Raw genomic sequence first — 26,125 nt, 5'->3', positions numbered from 1 at the left:
GCTCGACCGCCCCCGTTGGGGCCACCAATGCACATGCTGGTGAAGCGACTATAGACACGGCTAGGTCAGCTGGTATACCCCCCCCCCCCCCAGGTAACCGATAATTGCGCCAGTAGCGCCAATTTGTCCCCTGGTGCTTGGTAGGCCAAACTGTCAAACCAAAAAACAACAAAAAAATCACTGATGCTACTATGGCAACGCTTTCGTTGATGCGCGAGGAGCAAACACCGTGCCGCTTATCGTCTGCTATGCGTTAAACGAGCGCGACTGTCTGTGTGCCGCAAGCGTGAACAAACACCGCTTGCATTTTGCTTTTCAGATTGTGTTGCTGCTGCACATCTTGTTTTCGACGGCTTTTAGTTGCTAATTTGCTTCGACTCTCAGCACGTACAAAAATCATTTTTTTTGGATATCTTTCTTAGTTGAACACGCGCAAGCCAGCACGCCCTTCAGCGTGATAATTTTGTTTGGGGCAGAAAAAGTAATAGGCGGGAAATGTGGTTTAGTCTCTCATTTTATTAACAATACATGCCACAATAGCACAGAGCTGTGCATCTCGTATAGTAAGCACAAATGTCCGCATTCTGTGTCGGTTGCACAAACATAAAATACATGTTGGTACAATTCATCGTATACAGAAAATTGCTGCAGAGGTCACCACGTTCCTTTGCTGTACACAATAAAATTCTACAAAGACCATGTTTCATAAAAACATGCGTTTGTGAATACTTTAATGATTATGAAGTGAGATGACCAGCTCATTTCGCCACCATTATTCTTATTCTCGTAAACTTACTAGCCCAAAAAACCTTCTATAGCTAGCGAACGTTCTGCGTAATTTCACCATACGTCACACCTAATAAATAGAAGAAATAGCACCATGGATATCAATAAACATCACTTGAAAGCGAAACAAATATTAAGAGTGCAAACAAGGTACAAAAAATGTGCCCTAGCACCGGTTGAAAAGCGAAGCGCCGCTCAGCCGTCACGCAATTAATAAGTAACTTGAACTTCTCGCCATACGAAATGCAAGCGGTCATCTGCCACGTAAATAATCTTGGGGGCTTCTTTCATGTTAATAAGCATTCAAAGGGGGTAATGTCACTACAAAAAAACTGATCGTCGAAACGCTCTAAGGCAAAACCAGTAAGCCGGGGAAGCTTAAAGCACATTAGGCGAACATAATTTCCAAGCTTTTCTCTGGTGGAAAGAAACTGATACCGAACTGATACCGAAGCGAAATTTCTGTCTGCGTGTCCGCTGGCATCAATCGCCTCATGAGAAACTGTCGACAAGTAGCTTCACGTGCTTACAAAATTACAAATAAATGCATTGTACTAAACAAAAAGAAATTCACTGTAAAGCAACAGCAGAAGATTTTTCGGTCCGCCCTGCAGCTTTTTTGATAAGGATAACGCTTGCTTCTTCATACCTTTCACAGAATAAAAAGTGTGCTGACCTGCCGCCCGCTGGGAAGCGGAAAAATTTCGCTGTGCTATTCCTTCCCGAGTTGTCGTACCGCACAGCATCGAAGCACGCGTTGTGTCCTTTTCTCAGTTGCTCGGACATTTTGAGCCCGTCCGCACTCACAGACACCAAAATTTTCACCTTCAAGGCATACTACAAAACTTCTACACGTGCACACAGTGAAAGCGGCAAGAGCTAGCAGACGGACAGGATGGCAGCAGAAGAGATAACAGCGAAAGCGCCGCCCGTCGGCTCAACGAATCAAGCGACTAAAAAAATAGATAGGGTACCAAAAAAAACCAGAAATAGCCAAGAACACATTTTATTTTTATACATAATGGAATTGCTTTATTTTATTGCTGCGTATGCTGAAAAGGTGAAGACACATATGCGAAAGTTGCTGAATTTTTGCTTGGCTACCAGCGCAATAGCGGCACTCTATTTTGCGATACCGAAATTATCCGAAGTGTCCCGCCCCTGATTTAGACGCCGGAACTGATGTAATGTTGGCCCGCTCCTGCCCAGGCTTGGTTGGCGTAGTCGGTGGCGTGGGATCCTTCAAGATGGCGTGCTGCCTTTTCCTCCTGGATCCTTGCATCCTCCATAGCCGTCTTGTCCCGTGCTTAAGTATTTTTTCCGGGCAGTCGCGGCGTGCTCGATGGGCTTCATTCGTGTCAGCCGCGCTTGTCATTGTCGTATTCGCCACTGCCTCCGATTTTTTCACGGGGCTTTCCCCATTTGATCCAATTCTTGGCGGCACATTTGAATTTTTTCGTCGTCGTCATCCATCGCTTCTGAATGACTCGTCATCATAATCCCCTTCGGGGATTGACCCCTGAACCATGACACATAGATCAGCCTGAATGCATGCATACAGACTCGCTAATCCCCCTCAAATGCCGAATCTCACGCTACATCCTCACCCGACCGCCCCCCTCTACTCTCTCCTTATCTTAACTCTCCAGGTAATTGGTGACCCGGGGACAAAGAGCTTTGGTCCTTTGAAGCCAATGCGAGGGAAGAGTAAGTTATCGTTCCAGCTTCTCGAAAGACATTACAGGCTTTTCTGTGTCCTCCTTAATTATCATGCCTACCTTCTGACCTTTCGAACAAACAAATTTGGCTGTCCCTTCTATGTCTCCAGGCTACACCAAATGTGTTTCATAAGAGGAATCCTGTAAACTCACCAAATGTTACACAATCGAAGCTATTGCAGATGGCAAAACGTGCGGTGAGGAAAGTGGCATGCCGTTAATGTTTTCCTTTCTGAGATTCGCGGCTTCACAGTTGTTGGGAACAACGTAGCTCTCACCAACGTGGCGTTCTGTGGCATATTCTTAGCGTGCTTCGTCGCCAGGAAGGACTGAAGCGCAGTTCACTGGCTGTGTCACAGGTCTCATAATACTGCGGACTTCATCAGTCGTTTCCTCAACCACAGTTGTGTGGGCATGAAGTGGCTATACGTTACAGGGTTCGCGGACGTTACTGCTCATTGGTATGCATGCGTAAAGGGAGGATCAGGAGAGTCCCCCGAGTCCGGGATACCCTGGTTTGTGCTGGCCCCCAGGCCCGTCTCCAGCAGGCTACGCGGGAGGAGAGGTCGGAGATGGTCAGCTGTGCCCCCCACTGAGAGAAAAAATAGTTTACCGCAAAGGGCACTCCGCAGGATTGGGTCATCTCACCGTTACTATTCAATTTATCAATGATGCACCTACCTGACCAGCTGAATGCCCTCCCTGGTCTCAGGCATGCCATCTACGACGACGACGTGACCTTTTGGACTACCAAATGCCCAGCAGGCATACAACAGGACGCCCTGCAGGAAGCCGTTAACTGTACGGAAACCTATCTGAAAAGATGTGGGCTGTCTATTTCCCCGGAAAAATGTGAAATTCTCATACTCAAGAAGCAAACAAAAGGTCGACCCCCCGCCGAGACCCCCGACCCAGAGGTGACGCTTCATGGCGCTATCAACCCAAAGGTTGATACACTCCGAGTATTGGGTCTGACTTTTCAAAAAGACGGGGCAGGGGCTGCCACCCTCCAGAAACTACAAAACACTGTCACCCAGTTAACCCACCTAATCAGGCGAGGGACAAGCAAAAACAGGGGTTGAAAGAAGAAGGCACAATCAGAATGCTATAGGCTCTGGTAATTAGCAGAATCCCCTACGGCACCCCTTACTTGGGGCTAAAAATCGCTGAAATTAAGAAATTCGGCATTTAATTCGTAATTCGTTTAGAGTGTAATGAAGCGGCAGATACCGCAGCCCGAGGCCACTGACACCGGGCTTCAATCCTCACAGGCACTAACTACTCTGACGACAACCACCCGTCCATCTCCAAGCGCAGCAGAGACATACTAGAGCACTACAGGCTACCAAGAAGAAGATACCCGCCGCCCTACCCGAAGCTAACCAAAGAAGAAGCCACACAATTCCAGAGACTGCAAATAAACCAATTTCCGCACGCCACACAGCTGTCCAATATGCATCCCACGCTCTTCAGCTACAACTGCAACTTCTGCTCTGGAACACCCTGTACCACATGGTGTGGGAGTGTAAAGGCGTCACGGAACTAGCAGAGGTCCTCGCACCGACACCGGAGCAGTGGGAGGCCCTGCTGACAAACGATGTCCTGGAAAACCAGCGTGGCCTGGTGACCAGGGCCACTCGAGCTGCAGCTGGCCGTGGCATCCCGGACTAGGGACGCCACCCACCATGGATGACCGACAACCATCCCGCGTTCATTTCTTCCCGTTCAATGGGAGCAATAAACGTTTTTTTCTCCTCCTCCTCTAGTGAACCGTTTGCTGGATATCTAAGCACAAAACCCTATAGTTGTGTAGAGCTTAGTTAAAGTAATCTCCAAAAGCAAAAGGTGAACGGCTGGAGGTACTGGCTGAACGGGCCCAAACCCGTTTTCTTTGGTTCACCAGCAAAATAAAATGCATTAGGCATACATGAGTGTTTTGTTCCCCAGGTAACTTTTGTTTTTACTTTTGCTTCTAAGTAAAACTATGACACAAGCATGTGTAATTTCTGGTGATGGTGTCCTTTTTTTGTCAGGGGAGCTAAAAACAAGAAACAAGAGAAAGGAGGTTGCTGTTCGATTATTGAACTTTCCATCAGAGGAGTTAACGTTAGGACTGGATTGTGCGATGGAATGCCCGTAGTACCAACACACAGATAGCAGATGAGGGGGCGGGGGAAGAGTCTCCGCTTCCGTATTCCAATCCTACGCTGCCTTAAGGCAACAAAGAACCACATTTTCTACTTTTCTACAGAGAACCCCCCCCCCCTTCCGAAATATGTGGGTGTCTGTGAATGTTTATCTGTAATTTGCCACGTATTAACTTCCCTCTAAAGCGGAATCTGGTTAAGATAACCAAGCAATATAATAGGTTATGCCTATAGACGTTCACTCTTAATAAAAATGCTAGTATAAATGTAGCAACGGGTCGTATTTACTAACTCCTTACGAACTTTACTGCCCCCAGAACGGTTCGTAGGCCCTTCCACTAAGTATCCAACCTAAATGCTACAGTGTCTAGTCTAGACCGTGCACTTCGTAACTGCTGCTTGTTTGATACTAACATTCACTGGTGGTAACAAAATTCTATGAAATATTGAACAATTGAAAATCCACGCGCTGACTTGTATATGCTCATATTAAAATGCAAAAGTGTAAAATTATCGCTAAAATATTTGATTTTCGCGACAAGCACACTGTCTCTATCAGAGGACTTTCCGCTGATAGCTATAAAACTATGTTATGGTAACTAGGTAACTATGTTATGCTCGCTCTCCTTGTGCATCAAGTTGAACAACGCACGTTTGGAAATACGAATAGTTGAATATTAGCCTTGTAACCATACAAAAACAAGTTAGAATATTAACCTTGTAACCAGACTACATGCGATACGTAGTTATCTGACTACATGCGATACGTAGTTATCTGCAGTGTTCACTTTAGCATGTGTGTATCTGTAACTATCTAAGACTGTTGCACTCCTACCCACATTAGTGGTGTTTCGACCCTGAAGCTACCGCTCGCGTTTCTCGACAACTCAACTTTCCACTCTGTCTATGGTGTACCCTGCGTGGTACAAAATGGTACAACTTGTATGTAGGCCAGCGGCAGCCACTTCTGGATTGTTGTTTTTGTGTGTGTTTCCCTTTTGTAATGTGTATTTGTTACCCGCGATGCATAGTTCCATCGAGGCATGTTGTGTATCTGCTTCGATGGACAAATAAAACTCTTGACTATCAAGTTGGGTTTCTTGCTCAATTTATTTGTCGTCAAAGTATATGTGCGTTTTGAATGTGTCTATATCGTGCTACGCGCTCAGCCAATCTACATTGTCACGCGCAGTTTTTTGCTAGGTTATGCATGATCAGTTCGTAAAAGTTCCTAGTGAACACTGCGACAAGTAACTCGTTAGTGTTCTGTTAGTAACTGCCGTGACCTTTCTTTTAAGTGTGTTGATTTACAGATATATGGTTATCTTTACCGACAGACCCATTTTATGCGCGGCTGCTGTTTATTTCTTTCGAAAGCGGTCACTCCACCTAAGCGACTTCGCTGACCAAGATCTCAATGTACACGTAGACACGCTGCGTAAAGGATCACCTAGACAAGATTTTGACAGCGCGGTACCGCACACAGCTCAGTTATATTAGGGTCTCACGCGCCCATAAAGTCGGGAGCGTTCTATGCGAAAGCGTCTGCTATAGCCCCAGCGCTTGTCCTGTAGTTGAAAAAAAATACTGCTAGAAAGAACAGGAATACCAACATACAAAACAGATACAAAATACTGAGTATCTGGGAACGTCGTGCACTTTGCTGCGCCCGAACACGCCTGTGCACAGTTCAGCAAACACGAGATAACCGCGGGCGCTTCTAATAAAAATAGCAAGCACTTAAACTGCAGTCTTTTCCCTCCGTGCCATAATTACAGGAATAGCGTCAATGCGGGCACTGCGGAATAAAAAAAAAGCCGTTGGATATCCAGCGGGGAATGAAAGAACGTCGTTCAGATTCAGCGCTTAGAAGGGAAAGTGGGCAGCGCACAACATTCCGGAACGATGCGCCTAGAGCAGTTTTCTACTGTGATGCACTGCCGTGTGGATTACTTTGCTTAACTGCGGCCAATGGGTGTCGATTCATCAAATCTGCAGCCTGAAGAAAAGCAAAATGATTTTGCAACGTCAATCATTCAGGCTGAGCCGCTAGTCGATTGCGGGGGAGCCTATTTCGCTCACCGAAGCTACGAAATCGGAGTGAACGCATTTAACGCCACTAAAGTTTACGTTATTTTATAGCGTCCTCTTGAATCCAACGATTTAAAAAAGGAACTGCCACCCAAATAAAACCTGTACTTCTGAGTCAAAAGAGCAATGCACAAGATTAGAATCATACAACTCAATGGGAACATATACATGTTGCCCCCCCTTCCCCCCCCCCCCGCTACCCCAGCACTTGCACCCTCCCCCATGCCCTCTCCTTATTCTTGCCCAAAACAATGGATTTGCCCCCTCAAGATAAAATTCTGCAGACGCCCATGCTAATACATACGGAACCAGTAAAAGTGTGCAGCTGGTCGAATTGGTTCTCATTGCATAGATACAAGGCTGTTTCAAAGAGAAACAAGGCATTGGCGCCTTCCTGGTATGTTCCACAACATTCACTACAACCTGGAATGATGTTTTGGCCCTGAGAAAGATTCAGTACACTAATTATACGGCACTAGAAAGCGGATACAAGCATCATCACTGACTCCCCCCATCTCCTATTATTAGCTTCACACTTGTTAATTAAAAAGGTGAGAGAGGGTTCGGATCAGCTGCAGTTTGTGTTTGTTTGTTCCGCTGCTATTGCTGAAGGAGAGATGAAACATCCCCCTCGCGAGGGGTACGATCAAATGCAGAGCATTTCCGCGGGGGGCGCGCCTGCAAGTCGTATGGATTACGTGTTGGTTGTTGTTGTAATTGTTGTCTTCCAGCGTAGACATTGTCGATGAAGTCGATGGTGAAACGTTAAACGTGCCGCGAACCCCCTGCCGCGGCTATGACGCAACGTGGAGTGGCTATGACGCAACGTGGCGCGGCTATGACGCAACACAATCCAACACAATCCACTTTCATCCCATCCAATCCAAATCCAAACCAAGCCAAGCCAAGCCAAGCCAAGCCAATCCAAGCCAATCCAATCGAATCCAATCGTATCCAATCCATTGCCAGCGCGAACCCAACGCGGCGAGAGAGGGTGTTGCGTACATCCCCATCTGTTGTGCGCCCGAACCGAACGCGGCGAGACAGGGTGTTGCGAGCGGAGAGAAGGCGAGGAGGATGCGGGGGAGAGGGCGCACCTGTGGCCGACGGTTGAATGAGTCAAGGATATAAGGCGCGTTCGTAACCTTCCGTTCTGTGTCGGCTTTGTGGCCCAGTGGGTTGAGCATCATGTACCTTGCGTTCTGCCCGCAGAGTCGTGGGATCGAAACCTGGCGCCGGTAAATATTATTTTTTTATTTAGTGTAGGGGGAGCGATGCGGACTACGGACGCCAACGCGGGTGACATCGTGAGTTACTGAAATGTTCTGCATTTAAAAAAAAGAAACTTCCAAATATCTGTAATGTGGGTTAAACGCAATTTATTGGCCTTTACAAGAGGAGGGGTATGGGGACACTCCGGCTCAGGGGAATCCGAGTGCCATGGTCGCGGCCTCTGCTCTGCCGACCAACAGGAGGTGGTCCTCGAGGGAGGGGCTGCCCAGGATAAGCCTCCAAGGCCTAGGGGCGGGACGGGATAGAGAGGGAATGCTGCTGGTTGTGCGGGTGGTTCTAGCTGGCGTTACAACTGTAATGTAACCTCTGAAACTTCTCCTTTTAACTTCATCCTGCAGTCTGTGGAATGAGTGCACAACCTTATCGAGGAGGGGTAGGGGAGAAGGGAGGCGGGAGTCCTCTTCAATTGTCCTCCTGAGACTGCAGCCAGGAGTCCTTATCGGTCATCTGGAGCACCCGGAGTTGAATGTCTCGGTCTGAACAGAGCAGCATGGCCTGTCACTGCTCCGAGGAAGTGATGTCTATATAGAGCTTGAAGTGGGCTGTTGTCCAAAAGGGAACAGGCCCATAGAATGTGTTCAAGGTCGGCCCTTGCTGAATATAATTTACACTTATCCTCATAGAGTCCGCGGTAAAAATGACTTCACGTCAGCGAGTTCTGGAAAGTGTCGGATTAGCTGCCAGACTACTGACTGCCACTTTCCCAGGGTGCTGTGAGCTCGAGCTCTCATGAACGTTTTCGTTTCCCAGAAGGGCAGGGTGCACAATTTGACCCCTCGAAGTTTGGACTATTTTAATCTTGAGAGATTTCTGTAAGCCTCGGATGAGATCCTTCCATTTGGGAAGTTTCTGATCGATGGTTTGGAATAGCTTATTACAAATTTTGCTGTAGTAGAGGCAAGCGCTAGAGAAATGGCTTCCCTTTCTCCTACCTCCGGTATGTCCTGGCGGATTGTTGAGGAGGCTATGGAATGGCCCGGTCGATCGACTACTGCTACGGCCATGGCGGTGTGACCACGGTGTTCGGCCGCGTCCACGTAAACACGTCATCGGAGCGTTCGAATCGCCTTAGAAATGGTTCGGCTCTTTCGTTTCTGCGTTTACGGTGATGCACGGGATGCATGTTCTTGGGCAGAGGAGGTATGTATGTAGTACGTGCTCTATGCTAGGTAGCGGCGTCTATCTTCCTTCCCTGTTGGGTCTCATAGGTGACGTGAAGCTCTCGTAAGCTGTGTGGGCCTGTTGTGCTTTTAGAGTCTTTCTAGCTGCCTATTTAATGATGTTCTACGTGTTCGTCTGGGGTATTGGGCAGTCGCAAGCTTAAAAACGTTTCTGCGCTGCCTTGTCCAGTGCCTGCTTATAGGCTCGCTTAATGATTTTATTGATTTTTTTCCCTGTTCATCTGCTTCAAGCACCAAGAAAGGCGTCACATACACTGTACGAATAAGAACGAAAGCCGGCTTTAGTCTAATGGCGTTATCCTCTTTCATTCAATGATGCAGAGTGACAATTATGGAGGTGAGGCTGGCTGTCTGGTGTGCACCCATTTCGAGAGCCTTCATGGTCGCTGTGTTGTAGCCATTGGCCTGTATGAGAAGCCAAATGGCTCTGATGCTCTGTACGAGGGGCATGAGTCTACGCATAGAGCTGGATATTGGGAACTTCGAGGTTGCTTTAGCAGCCAGTACTGCTTGGTCTTAGTACCCGGATTCAGTGTTAAAGGAGCCATGAAGACAAAATACAAGTTTGGTTTATTAGAAAGACTGCTTAGTCCCGATAACAATGATACCTATATCATCGCAATCTTCGAACAAATAACGGAGATATTAAAGAAAACGTGGGAAGCAGTCGCGACCCCCTAGGCAATTTCCCGCAACTTTTCTATGACGTCACGGAACCTTGTGTGGGCGATTGGCGGCCGCCTAACTGACCTGTCGCGACGACATATGACTGGACATCTGTAACGGGGCCTCTAGTTCCATTTGACCGCATCACTTGAATGCGAACGTGCAGTTAACGCACTGAAAATTATGTTTTATTGTTGGCCCGTATGACGTCATTCTTGCTCATAACACGTCACTGCGGCGCAAAATTTGAAAGTTTTTAAATACTTCTTGCTTTTTTTTCGTTAAAAAAACATCTTTTGGGGCTTTAATGGAACTGAGGGAGATACTGAATCCTAGTTCTTTCAAACTAAACGAAGTTGTATTTTCTCTTCATGGCTCCTTTAAAGGCGCTGGCGTGACGACGTCCAGGCCGCGTCGCGGGAACTCGGCACCCATGTTAGGGTAGCCCTACCGTTTGCAGGCTCTCAATAAAGTTGATTCTCTCTCCTTCTCTCTCTCTCTATGGGCAATTCGGATTTTTGCGGTGACCAGCCGAGGCTTCTGGGGGTCACTTATACCAGCCGTTACCACGTCTATAGCCTGTAGTAGTTTCTCTTGAGTCTCCGTCACAGCCGCCGGCGACCCCCACTGTGACATCGCCCGCGTATGTGCTGTGGTGCGATCCCTTTGTGTTGTTTAGATGATATGGTTAAATTATATGGCGAAGTTATAGGGAAAGAAAGAAAGAAAATGTTTTTTCGGCGTCCCTCTCCTACCCATCTTGATCTTGCATGATTTTGCACCTCGGATAATTCGTTGCTCCGTGCGCCCCGAGATACCGTATTTGACATAATCCTAATTCATTTGTCCTACCTCAAACTGGGTATAGTAGGGGAGCACCAGGTAATGATTGACGCTGTCGAAGGCTTTTGTGGTGGCGAAGCCTAGTACTACCTTGGTTTCTAACGGTGGGCATCTGTCTCCGTCAAAAACTTGATGCTACAATGTAGGTGTGTGTATATATATATATATATATATATATATATATATATGTGTGTGTGTGTGTGTGTATGTATGTATGTATACGGATCGCCATTTCCCGTAATTTTTGTATATTTTTCTTATTTGCTGGTTTTTTAAAATTTCGTGCGACCAATTATCTCCATCTACGCTATTATAACCTTCACACTTCCGCGAAATATGCATTATTGTAGAAATACAGGGCGTTACACGGCCCTGGGTGGGAGGGGGGGGGGGGTACTCGGCAAAGAATGCATTAAAATAAACGCTGTGGTGCTGCGTTTCTTCGGTGATACGTTACTCTGGGTCGATGCAAGAGTGGAGCGCAAGGAAATTTTCCCCCGACGTGGTGTTAGCGCAGGTGACTCAAATTCGTATTTGTCGCGCGGTGCGTGACTGCGAGTATTAGCGCATAGTAAACACTAGGACGATTAAGACGATGATGCGGGATGTGCAACGTATCCCCGTCTTTTGTTCTTGTATCGGGCGACTCCGTACACGCGTGTCAAAGTCTCTATACGCACGAAAGTCCTTGACACGTTCGATGTTTTGCGGGGTAATTTCACCCGAACAAGAGTGGTTCCCGGGCTGTCCCCCACCCGATAGCAGACACTTGCATTGTATTCACATCGGTGGCACACTTGGCCTTTCGTTAAGCCCCCCGCGTGCAGCGCGGCGTCGTTCGCCCTCCCCCTCCGGTGCATCCGAATACCTCTCCACCGGCGCGGGTGCGCCGGCGTCGCGGTTGACGCGGGGACTGCGGGCGGCTAGGCAGCTACTCGAAGCGCTGCGATGGCGCGTTGGTTCAGTTTCCCCCGACTGTGGCCAGAAAAGTGTGTCGGCTCGTGGAAAGGGCGCGGCAGTCATCGTTGAAGCCCGCGCGCGCTCTCGCGCGTCCGAAACGGAGAGAAAGGCCAAAAGGCATGACGGTAAACTCGTACAAGCCATTTGGTGTTACATAGGCCATTTTCGCACGATCAGCAGCCGCCATGGGGACCTGCCAGTAGCCAGACCTTAAATCAAGGGAAGAAAAGAACTCGGCACCTTGCAAAGTGTCCAGGGCGTCGTCGATTCTGGGGAGAGGGTAGACATCCTTGCGTGTTATTTTGTTGAGTCGGCGATAATCTACAGAGAAGCGAATGGATCCGTCCTTCTTTGTGACGAGAACAACCGGTGACGCCCACGGGCTGTTGGAAGGCTATATATATATATATATATATATATTGAAGAGGTGTTTATTGGCAGGGAATGGTAGCGTTCCAGGTGACGGTGTTCAGGTAGGCACTGAGAGGACTAGCTGGAGCGATGATCCCGCGCAGAGAGCTATGAGAGAGCGTGGCGCGTTCTCCACGAGGCCGGTGCTATCTCCTCGTCGTCTTCACTATCCCCATTCACTACATACCCATTATTGCCCATGGCCGCCGTATCAGAGCATACCCACACGGGGCATAGTGCGTCCTTCGCAGTGTCTGATAGCATACTCTAAATGGGCGAACCTTTTGCAGTACAATATATATATATATATATATATATATATATATATATATATATATATATATATATATATATATATATATATATATATATATATATATATATATATATATATATATATATATACATATATACAATATACTCGACACTGCCGTAGACACTCGAGTCACGGCCCGGGGGTTAAAAAGACGGGCCCCTTCACCCCGAGTAGTCCGAGTGGCGCTGGCTACCACCCCCAAGCACAGGAAACAAAATACCTATACATAACTACCCCAGACAGTGGAGGGGAAAATCACCGCGCCGGTAGCGTAGTGGTTATCGCACCAGACCTGTATTCTGGTGGTCGTGGGTTCGGATCCCACCTGGCGGGCATTTTTTCTCCACTTTGTTTATTTCCAAATTCTTTATCTGTTTCCATGACCTACCACATCCTCCCCTTTGATTTCCGAGGTTTTGTTACTGCCAACTATTATTTCTGTTATATATATATATATATATATATATATATATATATATATATATATATATATGCAGAAAGATAGGTCAGCCGTCTACAATGCCAAAGGCGGCATAGGGGTGTGTGGTTAGGCTGTTTTCTTTTTCACTACAGTTAATTAGGTAAACATTTTTTTTAATTATACAGAAGAAAGAAAGAAAGGAAAACACGCGCCCAGAGTGGGGACCGAACCCACGCCTTTCGATTACATGTCGAATGCCTTACCAATTCGGCTATCTGGGCGACTGTGTTGTCCTTCACTTTCTGGGCTATTTATATTTACTAGAAGTGTATCTGACGCTTGAGGGTGGTAGCCAGCGCCACTCTGACTACACGGGGAGAAGGGGACCTTCTTTTCAACCCCCGGGGCGTGACTCGAACGTCTACAGCCTGTCATGAGCGGGTTACTGGCGGGAAGCCCTCTTATGCTACCTAAGCATCAAGGCTGCCAGAACCGAGACCCTCGCTAGGCTTTCGCAGAATAATATAGTAAGGAAATGAGGGGCTCGTTGAGGAAATACAGAAAGATAAGTCAGCAGTCTACAATGCCAAAGGAGGCGTAGGGGTGTGGTTAGGCTCTTTTCTTTTTCACTACAGTTAATTAGGTAAACATTTTTTTTAATTATACAGAAGAAAGAAAGAAAGAAAAACACGCGCCCAGAGTGGGGACCGAACCCACTATAGCCGAATTGGTAAGGCATTCGACATGTAATCGAAAGGCGTGGGTTCGGTCCCCACTCTGGGCGCGTGTTTTTCTTTCTTTCTTTCTTCTGTATAATTAAAAAATGTTTACCTAATTAACTGTAGTGAAAAAGAAAAGAGCCTAACCACAACCCTATGCCTCCTTTGGCATTGTAGACTGCTGACCTATCTTTCTGTATTTCCTCAACGAGCCCCTAGGGCATTTCCTTAATAAATAAATATATATATATATATATATATATATATATATATATATATATATATATATATGTATATATGTGTGTGTGTGTGCGCGTGTGTGGCACTTCACCAGTTTGGCGATCGGTACATTGCATAATTTTTACATAGTTAGAATAAGAGAGGAAGAACTTTCTTTTTATCTCTTACTCCCGCATAACCTGGCAACATGAGGCAGCTGTCAGTGCTCATCTAAGGAGCATTCGAACTAATAAGGATCCGAAGCAGGCGACCCCGAGGTGCTGTCTGCCCGCGGGACAACAAAGCACGCGGCGTTTCCGTGCACGTGTCCTTCTGTTACAGCCTGTAAAGGTCTGCGGTCGAGCTGGGGAGCCCCTATCGCACGCGCTGACAGTCATGCACGCTGCCTGAAGTCGTGATAGGGGCCGCGCAGCGTTGCGCGGACAGAGATGCCCAGCCACGATTAGTCGGCGCCGCATGCGTGCCTCACGGGGAGACGCACACGTTACGAAGAGCGCTGAACTTGCGCCGGCGGTGTGCAGGCGGGCGAGCACGACCTTGCGCAGCCATCTATGCAGGCGAAGGTCAGGCGCGGCGTCGTGCGCCTTGGACCGAGTGGCTGTCATCTCATGACGCAAGATTCTCCCCTTCGCAAGCCGCGGGCGTTCGTTGATGGAGGCGCACACACCGCAACCACCGAGTCGAAAGTGCAAGGGCATCTCCACCTGCTGGGCAGAGCTCACGCAGAGAAACGGGGGAAAACGACGTGGCTGTCCGTGACACCTGCTCGGTGCTAAGTAAACGTACTAAACCGGTGGAACTGTTCTCAACGACGAAGGCACAACACTTATATTTAGTGAAGATAGTCCATCTTGAGCTGCATAAAAGCGGAAATTTTGGTCTGTCTGTCTGTCTGTCTGTCTGTCTGTCTGTCTGTCTGTCTGTCTGTCTGTCTGTCTGTCTGTCTGTCTGTCTGTCCGTCCGTCCGTCTGTCTGTCTCTGTCTGTCTGTCTGTCTGTCTGTCTGTCTGTCTGTCTGCCTGCATGCCTGCCTGACAGCCACTCGATCCAACCACCCGACCAAAAACAAGTAAAAAAAATGCCTGAACACGAAGTATGTAACTGACATACCGTTCCCAACCAAAACTGCTGCCATGACTCATACATGTCCCCACTGTTCTGTGCAAAGGAAACCTCACGTATATTTAAAGCAAAATACCTATAAGTAGGCAACCAAGGGTGTAAACGTTACTGTCGAAAAAAAAACCCCGTTCAATGGGTTTTTACTATAGCAAATAAAAAAGCGGAAAAACTGCATTGAAGGGAGGCGTGATAAAAGCAAACACTAAAATAAAATAAGTAGGCAGAACAAAAACAAAGGTTGCAACAGATGGTGTACGAGCTGTGCTAATGCGGGATATTTGAAGGAATTATAGCACATCATCGCCACTGCAATCATCACTGTAGGAGTGCGAGGGGAGGGAGAGCACGAAGGGTGAAATGGGGTGAGAGGAAGGAGAGTTACGGGGCAGAACGCCGAGAAAATATTATGTCTTTTGACATTTGCAGCGAAGGACGCAGACATACGGACATAGCTGAGCAAATTTTGTAATTCTATCTGTGTCAATGTCGTTATAGACACAGCTAAGAGGGGACATGTGAGGTACAAATAAGCGGAACTTTAATGATTTGGTTTCTTAAGAGTGTTTTCTTGTTTTTTGTAATGTTTTCTTCTCAAGATATTAGCGACATTTCAGAGGCCACTTTTAAGGGTTGGGGAGTTTGTTTTCTGAAACACCAGAGCCTTTGTTTAGGGCGGGCAAGTAACCGATCAATATTTACAGTATAGCCGACCGGGTGGAGCCGCAGTGACGTGACTGGGAAACTGGCAGCGTAGGAAGGTCTCTGAAAAGGGGTTCCGAATCACGCAGCAAACGGCCATTCATATAGGTACAGACACATCACTCGCGAAGACAATGGCATTGTGCAAGCTAAGAAAAAATAAGAACAGAAGCATTAGCACTTGACTGTTCCGGAAAATGTGCATCAAGGGTCTGTCCATGAATGACCACGCTGCGCACGCAAAGGTCTGCTTTGCTGACTGCCGAGCTGTCACCGCCGGATCCGGGGGAAACCAATTTAGGCCGTCATTTACTTTACAAAATTGCATCAGCCACTTAGTCTTCGGCACGCTGAGTCCTTGGCTGACTTTCCGCAAAGCACGACAGTTGTTTAACTTGGGCCGGAAAGGTGCCTTCTCCGTAAGTTCGATCAATCACTGCGTTCGTGTTTAAAGTCCTTTCGTTATGGGTGAATGGTGCTGTCCTCTCTGGAGCCTCCCGTCTTAATTCTCGTCCTTTGCTGATATTAATTTCCTTTCAGACTACTACAGGAACCCATTACGTGCGTTTTCTTTCTGAAGTCCTGAGCGGAGCCCCATTACAGGAGCGTTTTATTAGATTTTTCATGTATGGACTCCTTGATAAGCTGTTTTGTGTGTTTTGTGCAAATTGACGATGTCGAAAGAAGCCTAAATGTTTACTTAGAGGACAATGAATGATGCTACGAGGCCTTGCACAACTCCATTCGAAGAAAAAAAGCGTAGACATGCATGGCGCAACCGGTCAAAGGGCTGTGTGAACGCCAACCTTCAAATCACTTTTAATGCACTTATAGCCATTTGGACTCTAGTATTGAAACCTTTTAGTATATTTGTTCCCCGGTCTTAAAAGTTACTGCTCAACCATTAAAGGTTCACTTTAGTTAAGAAGTTTCCCGGCAGCAGCTCAATATCAGAGGAAACACAACAAAAAACGATGCGCGCACAAAAAGGTTATCTGAGGGCTGCGCATGCCGCTGCCAGAAATACTTTATGCTATAAAATGTACAAATAAATGTAAATACTAAAATAAGAAAAGTAAAAACACGCCGCGAAAATAAAGTAAGTCGACGAATATTAGAGTATGTGCTTTTGAACTATAAGTATGAGAATTCCTTAGCTAGTAAAAATTGAGCTCTGTGGGTCAACTCCCCCGCAATGAATTCGACTAACTAATCCATGCATCCGACAATGAATATTTTGAGAGCGACGATGCCGAGCATAAGACTTGACTCAAAAGCGTGTTCTACTCTGTGGCATCACACAATGCAAGCGGGAAGTTCTGTATTGCGCAGTGCCACAGCGCATGCAGATCGCATTTTAAAGCGAAGCTTTAGTGATATCACTGACGGCGTCTGTAACGCGAAAACGCCCCGCAGGAAAGCCAACTTTCTCTGACAGTGATGATGAATGATCGCGGCTGATGCGAAAGAAAAAAAACACCCTTCCCGTGGCTGGAACTCCGCCGATGTCAAAAGCAAACGCCCGCGCTATGATCCAAAGGGAACGCTGTGCGCCTCGAATGCGATGATGGCGCCAACACATAGACGCCGGTTTCACAACGCGAGGGGCCCAGGTTAGATCCAGATCACGGGAAGCGTTTTAAATGCAGAGCATTTCAGTAACTCACGATGTCACCCGCGTTGGCGTCCGTAGTCCGCACGCTCACTGCGCATGCGCGTCGAGTCGAGGCGATAGCGAACACTCTCTCACGAGGGGCATTGGATTGGATTCGAACACTCTCTCGCGAGGGGCATTGGATTGGATTCGATTGGATTGGCTTGGCTTGGCTTGGCTTCGATTGGGATGGATTTGGATTGGATTGGATTAAAGTGGATTGTGTTGGATTGTGTTGCGTCATAGCCGCGGCAGACGCGCTGGGGCCGGCGCATGTGCAGTACTCTCTCTTCCGCGGTTTCCTCTCCTTCGGGCGCGCTGCGCATATAACCGGTGTGCCGTTCTCCGGCGAAGCAACATCTGCGCTTGGCTCAAACACCTAGAGTCCACGCCGCTTTACAAGTACGCCAACGTCGTCGACTGGGACCGGCTTACGCAGTCCCCTCAACGTATATAAGCGGCGGAGCGCGCGTTCGGAATTCAGTCAAGGGCGTCTTTGCTTGGCTTTCGCTTGAAGTGACGCTTTGCTTGAGTCGAGTAGATGCGACGCATTTACTCGAGTTCCCCCCGTGGGAAGATGCGGGCGGCTTTTTTCTTAGGCGCGCTGTCAACACCTGCTCGTGGGTTCCTTGCATCTTCGCCACTTTCCCTCACACTTCTTGGCCTAGCACTGCCCCCTCTGCACTACGCCGAGCGTAATTTGATGTTAACGACCCGCACGGGCAGAAGAAAGCTTAAACAACTCCACTGTTAAAATTCACGTGCTTAAGCCAAATGTTGTGTTTTAAACTTGTCTGGCAATGTTCAGTCTTCTTGTGCCTGTAAGGGGTTAAAAGAATGTAGGACAACAGATATTGCGCCAGGAGCTCTAGCAGCTTCAACGCATCGCATCGAGCAACGTTCCCCGTGTGTGGTCGGAGGTTTTTGTCCTCAGAAAACTTATCAAAACTAAACCTCGCACAAACCGTTGCGGAGCTCCGCATCTTTCAAACCTTGTAGACATCGAGTAACTTCTTTTGTAATCCCCCGTAGAGTTTCTGTAATGTATACATGGAAACGAATTCATTCATTCATTCAAGTATCTAAACTTCATCTTGCCAGATGTTCGTAGAACTTGCCCGATGTTTGTAGCTACAGGCAAGCGTAGGTAGGGATCACCTATAGCCCGCCGTATTGGCTAAAGCTCGCCGCGGCGCCCGTTGTTCTGATGCAGCGAAGAGTGATAACGCCTGTGTGTGCGAGATTTCGGCGCACGTTAAAGATCTCCGGGCGGTCAAAATTAGTCCGGATTCCTCCACTACGACGCGCCTCATCGCCTGTGTAGCGTCGGCGTGTTAAAGCTCACAATCAATGAATTATGGATGACCTATAGCAACCTATTTTTGAGCTTCAGCGAGAAGACGTGAGTCAAAAATTTAGAGGGTGGCAGCAACTGAAGGAACAAAACAGGCACAAGCGAAGGGTGCTTGTGTGTGTCATTCTGTTTTTTAAATTGTCGGCCTCTCCCTTTTTCTTCGCTGCAGTTGCACTAAATATCACTACAGCTCGCCTCAACACCTACCATACAGAGGAGGGAGGTGTTGCTCCTTCAACTGTGGGAAAGGCGGGGGAGCCCTGGGTTTTGTCCCGAGTGGCGACAGGTGGGTGTGTCTTGAGAAACTTTGTTCCCTCAGGAATGTAGTTAAAATATTTTTATGAGAGAGAGTTTTGAGAAGATTAAAAAAACGCCTTTACTAAAGTCTTGACTACGTTTTCAACCACTTTGGTAACACAAAGCGTTTTATGCGAAATTTTTTTCGGGGGGGGGGGGGGGGGGGGGGGGATATGGTGGACGCAGATCTGGCGGTATCCACTGGAGCCACCTGGCACCAACCCTTCTACGCGGCCATTTAGGAGTAATACTCGCTTCCCTATCCTAAAAGAAAAACAATAGTCATGCGCAGACAGAGGCTTGCCTGCAGTACTCTCGCTATTGCGGGCTCTTGAGTGGCGATCACAGCGCGACATGTGCATTGTTTGTTTCGATTCCTAGCCGCCGGCGGCATGCCGCGCTTCACTCCTGCTCTGCATACAGGCTATTGTAGCCTCTGTTTCTTTATGCAAGGTCTTCGCCGTCGCGCTCTGTTGTTCGCTTTGGTTCTTTGCTCAAGCGTGGCTGCGCACACAACCGGTACACGCTCGAGCAAGCAGTCCGCGCGACAAGAAAGGCAGGAGGCATGTCGACATGGAACAAGAAGCAACGCATCCATCAAGTTCAGCAACAATTGCCCTACCTGTTGGCGGACACGACGATTTGTGTAAAAAGCAGCACTCTAATGAGAATTAGTGAAAGCAAAAAAAAAAAAAAAACTCCAGTGTCGTCCCACACAGCGTAGCTCGGCGTAGTCATAGACGTGCACGAAACAAACACGTTGTTTGTAATTTGCGATTGAGCATACTTCCTAGTGAATGAAACTTAGGTGAATGAAACTTGGACGGACTATAAAGTTTTATTCCATAGCGGACAAACATTGGGCAGTCCGTTTCCCTTCCGTAGAAGCTCATGTAGTGACAGCACTGGGGAATTTCACAGTATTTACAACTTCCCTGGGAACTGCTCAATTGTGAAAAATAAATTAAACTTGGCGCAATTATAGAATATTTTCTTGACTAATCATCATATAATTCGTTGCGGGATATTTATCCTCAGATAAGAGTTATAGGCGTTTTCTGTGACCATACTCCACCCATAGACGGCCTTATATTGACAGCAGCCGAGAATTCTGTAACGTTTACAACTTCACTGCGAACTAACTAATGAAGTAAAGTAAATGAAAATTAGCACAAAGTAGCCTCAGCGGTCAATGTCATTATAATTTATTTTCAAGAGACCTTTATTAGATTGAGAGATACAGAGGTTCACGAGGAAGCTGCCTTTGCCGCAATATAAATGTCGGGGCGACCTTTTTCCCCACACGCTGCCGACGCACGCAGCTTTTGGCAGAACTTAGCCTAGCTGCGCTGTAAAAAATAAAGTGAACGGGGCGAGGTATATGCAGTTTATGACCCCCTCCCTCTCTCTCTCTCTCTCTCTCTCTCTCTCTCTCTCTCTCTCTCTCTCTCTCTCTCTCTCTCTCTCTCTCTCTCTCTATCTCTCTCTCTCTCTCTCTCTCACACACACACACACACACACACACGCACACACGCACGCAGGCACACACACACGCACGCACGCACGCATACGCACGCACGCGCACACGCACACACACACACGCACACACACACACACACACACACACACGCACACAAAGAAGAAAATGTGTGGTTGGTTGGACCTTCCTAGTTGGACCTTCTGTTGATAAGCTGTCGAACTTCCGTGTTGCTCTCGGCGGGCCGCTCACGCAGCTTCAATCATAGCCGCTTCCTACCGACGGCGGTTTCGACGAGCTGCATTTCGTGCTGCTCCGGCGTCTCCTGACGTGGCGTACTTTCTGGGTTTTTTAGCCCGCTGCTAAGGCCTGGTGCGCCTTCACGCATAGCGATGTGGAATAAAGCTTTGAGCCTATGCGGCGACGGTTACAAGGCATGTACAGAACGTTCTACGGTCCGTCACCTTTTCTCAGAGCCCTCTTCAGGCACTGCTGTTAGTCTCTCCCAGCACCGGCTGCCCGGCTCGTGCTCCGGTTGTAAGTGCGGGCACTTTAGGGCCCGGCTTCTTGTCGTAGCTCGTCCGGGGTCACAGAGTCACGCACCCAAACAGAGGCAAGCTACAACTCTGTAATTAAATCTCATGGAGCGTTCCAAATGGCGGCATACAGGGTTATCGCAGTCAAGCCATTGGGTCACAAATAAACAAAGCTTGCTGCACCAAATCTGACAAAAAATTGTGGTTGATTCGTCTGTCATAGGAATCGGTAAAACATGAAAGTGAAATGTGCAGCGAAATCTGCAGCTGAGCATGATTTGCGGGTCAGCGGCTGTCTTCTGGGTGTGCTTGGCGAGCGACGTCCTGCTGGCGGGTCGCTTCGGCAAAGGTGGACTGGCGTCATTTCCGTGACGGATATGACGTCAGTGAAATCTTGGTGTAGCACGGCATAAAATACCTTCGTGTTAAAATATAAAACCCGAAAACGAATCACCGTAAGTACAACGCACTCTTTGGTTCTAAAGGTTGCTTCCCCGCAAGACGGCCTTATGTGCAGGGGTGCACCCATTGCAGGCCGCTTGCTTCGTTGTACTGGCGTCACTTCCATGACGGATATGACCTCACTCAAATGTTTGTGTATCTCGGAATAAAACACTTTCGTGCTAAAAAATTAATGCACGCATGCATGATTAAAAATAAAAAAAAACTGTAGGACATATAAAAAATTGTCATGTCGCGCATCTGCTACCAATCAAATTCTGTAATGAATATCGTTTAGATACAAAAAAGTTCCCATCCGCAGACCGATGTGCCAGGTCTGGAAATATTTGTATGTGTTTACAAAGCTTGATCAGCCGATTTGAGCGTTTGTAAACTTCACTGCGCGCGGTAAGTATTATTTCGCGATTTGCGCACGAGGCGTGCCTAACGTCAAAAGCCACGCATATGATATTTTTCCGCCCACCATATGCGCCATATGGTAATTTCAAATGTGTGTTTCCTAGCCGGAAATTCGTACATACCGAACCGGCAACAGCTCCTAATGCGAAAGAGGTATTCAAGGCAGACCGCGTCAGCTTTTTCATTGCACGTCGAAACATGAAGAAGCGGCGAAGGGGTAATACACAACTTTCACACCCATGCGGCGGGGACACTTTGTTCTACGGTCCTTAATATACATAATATAGTGCGTCCACAGCCAACCATTTTAGTGTAGGCCGGAAAGGAAAGCTTTCAACACAAGCTTTAGAAAGTTATTAATACACGCAGAGCTGTGCTGTATTACGCGATGTTACAGCCCTTACGGTTTTATTTTGTTGCTTTGAGAGAATATGTAGAAATAGAAAAAAAAAACAAGTAAAGCCATCGCACAGCTTTATTTGGATGAAACGCATGAACAGGAAACTAGGCGACGAACGCCAATTAAATAGCGCTATTTTTTTTTTGTGACTAAGATTTTCTGTGACTAAGTAATTTCTGAACGCTAGCACACCCTACACAGTTGGTCAACAAGCTCCCGTTCAAAGCAACACACCAAAAAAAGTCTCAAATTCTCCCATCGAGCCTCACCGGCGCTCTCGGATGCGCACGGGCACCACCGAAGGACACGGCGAGAAGCGCGGCCGAAAAGGCCAGCAATGCCGAGTGACGTCACGCCGGCCAACATGGCTGCGCCGCGCTGTAAACGATCTATACAGGTGGTGTTGCACAAAACAAAAAAGGTACTCGCAAGAATAACACAAGAGAAACACTGGCGAATCCCTGCTCCGCACTTCCGACAGATTTCACGTTGACTGGAACTCCATTAATTGCTTTTGTACGACCGATTTTTTTGTACAGACTTCTGTACAAAAAATGGAACAGGAACAGGAATGGAATGGAAATGGAACAGAGCTATAAAGCTTCGCTTAGCTGGTTTTAAAGGTCGCAGTAATAATTTTTCTTAGTTAGCTATTGACATTATTATTATTATTATTATTATTATTATTATTATTATTATTATTATTATTATTATTATTATTATTATTATTATTATTATTATTATTATTTGGAATGGAACCTGTAGTTCCAACTGTCAACGTATAGAGCGTGTACAAACCAAATTTTCATCAATATTTAGGCATCGTTTTCCTTCGGAGCCTATCCCTATAACTGTTTCTCTAAGTTCCCGGCGGACCCACTCAGACCTTCTTTTCGTGTACAAATTGCTTCATGGTATTATTTTAGGCCCGGAACTACTTGAATCAATCAGTTTTCGCGTTCCACAAAAAGCTACAAGGCTCGCCCACCCTTTTAAAGCAACTGGAGCTCTCAGCCCACGTTCTCCTCTTCAAAGGATGCAGCATCTGCATAATGTTCACTCCGAGAAGCTCGATATCTTTCAGCGTCCTCTTCGGGAGTTTTTGGCCGGGTTGTCAGCTCTGACACACTTGGTTTATCTTGGCAGTGCTCTTTTTCTTCACTTATCGTCCTGGCGTGTGCATTGACTTCACCGAGCTTGTTCTTGTTCCTGGTTATTCGTGTATTGTGCTGATACTGCGACTGTAATTATCGCAGAATTTTTCCTTTTCTGCCGTTTTTATCATTAAAAGTTGCCATATTCACTTCATGCGTCCATTTGAAACTGAAAATGTACGCTTCCGGGATCTTGTAAAAACTTTCTTCTTTTCACTCACCCTTCCGTATAGTTACGCTTATTGTAAGATGTCTTCTTGCAATTGACCAGACATTACAGTTTCTATTGATTGTGTAATGTTGGCTAAAATTACACTATGGTATTTTTATTCTTCATTGAAGTTGTAGTTTCTTCTTATTTTTTGCTCACTCACTGTTCATTTGCCACCTGTTGATGTATTTCATTGCTGTTTTATACCTTTTCTGTGCGCCAGCACGAATTGATTGTGTAAAGTCGGTTGGATTGCACTGTTTAATTTCTAATCTTCTTTGCCGTTTTTGTAGGTTTTTTTTTTGGGGGGGGGGGGCTCACTGAGTGTTTATTAGCAAATTGTTGATGTACTACAGTGCTGCATTTTCCCCTCTGAGTGCTCCAGCACGAAGGCCTCCGCTGTTCCTGGGCACTATAATAAACATTGATCGATTGATTGATTGATTGATTGATTATTATTATTATTATTATTATTATTATATTATTATTATTATTATTATTATTATTATTATTATTATTATTATTATTATTAGCGTATAGATAAGATTCATAAGGCAGAGGGGAAAAACAGGTATTACAATGGGCACTTCTCGGGGCTTTTGGTAGCTACGTTCGTTCCTCGGTTTGTCTGTATTGTACTCTCCTAAGTATTCTAATTCTCTTGGTCCAAGAGTCCTCGACGTAAGATTAAGTTCGGGATAATAAACGCATGCTACTAATATTATCACAGACTAAACATCTCTCTCTGCAAGTGCCTTTACGCCATGAATGAATTATATGCTTCGCATCCCCTGCGTAACGACCGTTGGGGGGATCTCGTCTAATTCCTTTTTTTTTCGTTCAATGTTGCAACTGTGCAGTAAACCTTTGAATAACTGTGGGAGCAGTGCCACAGAGGGGACGGACGACGGAACCCGTCCATCTCCAAGACAGGGCTTACGCAACGAGAGGCACAACTTCATTGAGGTTACGTGAGCTCCGTCGCAGTGTCAGCTGGCGTCGACGGCTCGTACATAGTGCTTCCCATTATCACAGGCGTTGTCTTTTTTTTTTTTTTTTTTTTTTGTACGTTGCCTTTCGACCTCACCATTACATTGTGCTGCCGCCGCCTGAACGCAGGGCGCGATGACACTTTCCCACCTTGCAGAACAACTCTTTCTCCTTTTCTCGTTACCGTTCCGGGCCCGTGACCTATCGCTTGCCCATTCTCTTCCTCCGTTCGAAGTCTCCCGCGCACATCAGTCTCGCCCCTCTCGTAGCCTGTCGATTGTTGTCTCCGCGGCATCGTCGCGTGTGCATAGCGGCGCTCCCCGGCTGCATTTGCAGATGCGTTGTTAGTCCCGTGGCCCGTAGACTCGGGCCACGGTGATGGCGGCATCGCCGGGTCGTGGCTTGACACGTGTCGCCTCGCGTCATCTTTCTTGTTCGCGGCCCACCGGCATCCAAGTTGTGGTTCCTGTGGCGCTCCGACCACTTCCGCCTGCTCACCTCAATCTGTCCGAGGGCGGTGAGGAAGCACTCGTCACGTGGCGGCCTGGAGCACAAAAGGCGCGCATACGGCCGCGTACTACAGTTGAGACGCACGCCCGTCGTAAGGCACCTTGTACGTTCATTTATTCCTGACATTTGCTTCTTTTATGTTATTCTCTAGATAGCCAAATGTGGCTTTATGCGATTCCTCAGGAAAATTATGGCCCGCACACGGCATTTGTGATCTTTTTTCTCCCACATGAGCCGAACAGGATCGCTGCTTACTTTCATATTTTGAAAGAAGCGAAGGAAAACGAAGGAAAACGAAGGGAAACGAAGGAAAATGGATGAAAACTACCCAGGCTGGGCAGCGCTCAACTTTTACACGCCTTCAGACCCGTCATATCCCGTACATTGCCCTTTTGGTATCCTGATCGCCTGGACCCGTTTCGGTGGATCAGTGGCTAAGGCGTTGTGCTTCTTAGCACGAGGACTCGGCTTCGATTCCCGGCCGCGGCGGTCGCTTTTCTGATGGAGGCGAAAAGCAAAAACGCCCGTGTGTAGAGGTTTCGGCGCAGGTTAGAGATCCCCAGGTGATCAAAATTAATCTGGAGCTCTCCACTGCGGCCCGCCTCATCGCCTGCGTTGTGTCGGCGTGTTAAACCCTATAACCAATCAATCCTGATTGCCTGTGAGCTCAAAATGATCGCCTTTGGCCTTTATAAGTTACATTTTCACTAATGTTAAATTGAAGGCAAATACTGTTGAACCGGCACTATCCCAAAGGAGATATGCACTCTTAAAATGCGCGGAACTGGGATTCCACTCTGGAAATCTAGCGTAGCAGCACATTTTAAATGTGCACCTGCGTAGTGCTCCTTCAAAATGGCCATGTTCTCGACAGAGCTTAAAAAATGTCAGCCAATTCCGCGATTCGTAACGCGATTATTGAGAGCTGGCTTTGCGCGACTCCCTCTTCTGTCAAAAACATGGCCTCTTTGAAGGACCCCTACGTCGGTGTGACAATGAACCCAAATGCAAGGATGATGGTATGACGCTTATCTATAACAGCGACTTCTGCTCCCACTGGCAATACCTG

Source organism: Haemaphysalis longicornis, unplaced genomic scaffold (assembly GCF_048455015.1).
Source record: "Haemaphysalis longicornis isolate Haplotype H1 unplaced genomic scaffold, Haemaphysalis longicornis Haplotype H1 scaffold_1, whole genome shotgun sequence".
Lineage (NCBI taxonomy): Eukaryota > Metazoa > Arthropoda > Arachnida > Ixodida > Ixodidae > Haemaphysalis > Haemaphysalis longicornis.
This window is presented reverse-complemented; position numbering follows the sequence as displayed.